The sequence below is a fragment of the Sciurus vulgaris genome, assembly GCF_902686455.1.
Source record: "Sciurus vulgaris genome assembly, chromosome: 15".
NCBI lineage: Eukaryota > Metazoa > Chordata > Mammalia > Rodentia > Sciuridae > Sciurus > Sciurus vulgaris.
In genome coordinates, this window is record NC_136476.1 from 45,169,154 (window position 1) to 45,173,188 (window position 4,035).

Here is a 4,035-nt window from a genome sequence, read left to right on the forward strand (position 1 = left end):
AGGGCCATGAGCCCAAATCTCTCTTCTTGATAAAATAGCCTACCTCAGGAATTTCATTACAATAACAAAGCTGACTAATACACGTAGTACAACAACTCTTGGCCATTGGCTCTGTGTAGAACTAAATCTGTCTTTACCCAGAAAATTAAAAAAAAAAAAAATATATATATATATATATATAATGCATATATATATATTTCATTTTAACAATAGGAACCTTGGCAGGAAAAAATTATTTTGGAAAAAAAGCAAGGTTTCTAATTTCCATTCTAAATTACTCATATATAATATTTGGGAACATAATTGAGCAGGATTTCTTTAAACTAAAATGTGTTTTATCTGAGGGAAATTCTCACTAATGTCTCTTCCTTCCTCTCAGAGCCTTTCAACAAATCAAACAAGAATATTCTCTTTGCTGGGATAGAATTAGAGTTTAATATCTGCATGACCCAGCTCTTCCTCATTCAGTCACATCACTCAGTGAGTTCCATTGGTGTTAAAATAACACCTTGAAAGTCATGTGGAAAGAAGCTGCAGACTGAACAAACACATTCAGTGGTTTTACTAATGAAGATCAACATGGGAAAGCTAGCAAGTCTGTTTTTCCCATCCTTATCCTCTATCAATAAATAAACACAAGTTCTTGATATTGTTTTTAAATAACTGGAGTCCTTCTGGACCATACTCATATCTCATGCTAAGGTACAAAATTCAGTGCAGGATTAGAACTAGAGTGTGGAGTAAATATTCACACTAGAGAAAGTATCAGTTAGTAGTAGTTTTAGGAGTTCTTCTGTGACCCTGCCTGGTTGTTCTGTAACTTTCCCTCTGCTATACAATTCAGTGTAAATAACCTTAATAAATTATATTGCTTACAATCAAAGAAGAAATCAACATGGACTACTAGAGAATTATCATAATGCATTTTTTTCATATATTTACTTTTTATTGAATTTGTTAATGTTACAGAGTTCTTGCACTGCCAAACCATGCCTGAGAATCCAAAGAAGGAAATGGTATAATGGACAGCCTCATCCACCCATCATACAGTATATTAAAACTTGATTCATATGCATTTTAAGAATTTCACAATCTTTTATAAAATTTTAACAAGAGTTGGAATTTAAATCTGCCGCAGGTCTTCAAAATTTCCAGTACAGTGTGCCATTAAATAGACCTCCTCATATTCATCTCAGTTCATTCCTCAACAACATAACCCAACAAAAGTTTGTGGGGAAAATGTATACTTTAAGGAAAAATACGTGGCTCAAGTTCCAAGAGATTACTCATTAAGGTTTTTGGCTCCCAAATCATGTCTTCAGTGTAACCAAGAATCTTTTTTCTCATTTAATCATCCTACCTCCCCCCGAATGACTCAACTACTCATTCAAATAAATCAGAAGGCAGGCGTCCTACCTGCCACCTCAAATCCCGACATTATTGCCCAGAAGTGATAGCAGGTCCTGTGAGGAGACACTGTAGCCCTCCTAGAAGTCCAATTCCTGCACTGACGTTCACCAAGACTGAACTCCTGCAGAGGATGCCCCCTTACCAGGACAGCTGCATTCCCCTCGCGTGCTTCACGCTTGCCAGTAGCAAGGCTGCAACTCCTGCCTTTGGCAGGTGGATTTATTACAGAGAAACCCAAACTCTGCATCAAGTGGTCATATATTTCTACTGAATCAAAGATATAAAACTAGGAATTGCCAGACTGTCTCATTAGGTGGAAAGAAACTTTTCAGTAATCCTGGGGAGCTTCCACAAGTCCCTTTTATGGACTAAGTACTATTGGATAGCTTAAGCTGTACTTATTAATAAAAACGCTACAATCACTGTCTTTTGCCCTGCCTTTCCAGATGAACACTATTAGACACATGAAAAGGCTGGTAACAGAGCTTGCGGGGACAATCACTGTAACTTTAGAATGTTTTACTACCTTAAAAATTTGAACACAAGTATGTAAGGAACTCTTATCAATGACCATACAAGACCCATGACACTTAAATGGGTTGTGGGTGGTTTTGCTTACATCACTGGACTCTTAAAGACAGGCCAGTGACTCCCTTAGCCTGAGCAGAAACTGCTCTCCACAGCAGTGTACTGTACAATTTAGATCTGATTGGAGGCTTTAGCAGCACCTGAAGTAGAGCCTCCAGAATTCACTGCCCCTTATGTCAAAGGCTATTTGGTTCCACTCTAGGGATTGGCAAATTCAGGAGACATTTCACAATTCTAATGCATGTTTCAGGTTACTTACCTAACCAAGCAATATGCTGTCAAAGAACTTATTCCAAGTCAAAGCAAAAAAGGCCTTAATGTGGAACACAGAAAAAGCACTATCCAAATAAAAAATTACTAAGAGAAACAAGATTATTCCCTCCCCCACCCCTCTTCCCACTTGGTGGCCCCAAGTTTGGTTGAATTTCATTTGTAGTTACCTCAGACTACAACTAAAAACTTAAATTATAAATCACGCCCCTACACAGATGATCTGAACACAGTTCTTTTGAGTGGCATGTTCCAGGAAGTATAATATAGCCACAGCCTACTACAGAGTATTCCTTAGGGTGGGGCACAGGACAGGTTAATTAAGGTCACTTAAATCTTCATCTTTAACAGCAGATCAGAACCCAGATGGCTGACTTTCTGCAGGATTTCTGATAGGAATCCAGTAGAGCTGGTTTCAAGGTTCACATTGACACTTTAATAGCTGTAACCTTCTTATCCAGAAGTTGTGATCCACATGAAGTCCACAATAAGTGCAGCAAATCTGAGGTAGTCAACCCTTACGAAGGCTCAGTATTTTCGGCTTTCTACATGCTTGGCAGTGGACTGCAGGGATGGGAACTGTGTGTCGCTGTATATTTCTGGTGGTCCTTGTGGTGTTTTCCTTGTTGTGGTTAGGCCCCAGGAGGCCTATACACACCACTAGTCATTGCTGGTTCTGGGGTTTCTGTAACAACTACTGGAGCAGGAGGTGCTTGTACCGGAGCTGTTTTATTCCAGGGACCTGAAGATTTTTCTACACCACCACCTCCGCCACCTTCTTCCCAGTTATCTCCTGGATCTTCTCTCTTTTCATTGTCATCTTCTTCCTTTTCACTTAACTGCATTGCCTGAACTCTGAGTCCGCTGTAATCAACCTCTTTCTGCTCAAATTCTTTCCATTCATCTTCGTCCTCTGTACTTTCACCTTCTTTGGTCTGGTAACCATTACTTTTGATCTGTATTTAAGACAGCATCTTAAGCTGGGTGGGCACAGGCCTGTAATCCCGTCGGCTCAGGAGGCTGAGGTAGGAAGATTTGAGTTCAAAGCCAGTCTCAGCAACCGCAAGGTACTAAGCAACTCAGTGAGAACCTGTCTCTCTAATCCCTGGGACTCTGGAGGCTGAGGCAGGAGAATTGCTGGTTCAAAGTCGTCCTCAGCAATATAGTGAGACCTTAAGCAACTTAGGGAGACCTCTCAAAACTCTCAGGTCCTCTGCTGGACCTTGCCTGCTTGGTCCCATCTGTTTTCAGTCATAAGATCTTGGAATGCCTTTGGTGTCTCTGAAAATTTGGTGGACACTTATTTCCTCTTCTGAAGGCTTAAATAGAAAGAAGACAAATCCATAATGCATTTTTAATTGATACTGCATCTTTGATTTTCATATACTTTTTAAATAAAAGTAGGTTCTGTGTTAAAATTGGAGTCTCTAGTTTGAGAACTGAAATTGAACATCTTAAAAAGACATTTACAATGAATACAAAGGTAGAAAGTTTAGGAAAGACAAGCAAAACGAAGAAAATGAATTACAAAAAAAAAACAATAAAAAAAAAAAAAAATGAGGCTAGGTGCAGTGGTGTGTGCTTGTAATCCCAGCAGCTTGGGAGGCTCAGGCAGGAAGGATCACAAGTTCAAAGCCAGCCTCAGCAATGGTGAGGTGCTAAACAACTCAGTGAGACCCTGCCTCTAAATAAAATACAAAAGGGGCTGGGGATATAGTTCAGTGGTTGGGTGCCCCTGAGTTCAATCCTCGGCACCCCCCTCAAAAA

The 4,035-nt window shown here is 39.8% G+C and overlaps 1 pseudogene across 1 annotated transcript; it reads right to left on the bottom strand.

Moving 5' to 3' along the window:
- Nucleotides 1-1,636: 1,636 nt before the first annotated feature.
- On the bottom strand, nucleotides 1,637-3,175 carry LOC306644843 (protein CDV3-like; annotated as a pseudogene). The gene has a single exon. The product of its transcript is annotated as a protein CDV3-like (transcript).
- Between the last annotated feature and the right edge of the window lie 860 nt (nucleotides 3,176-4,035).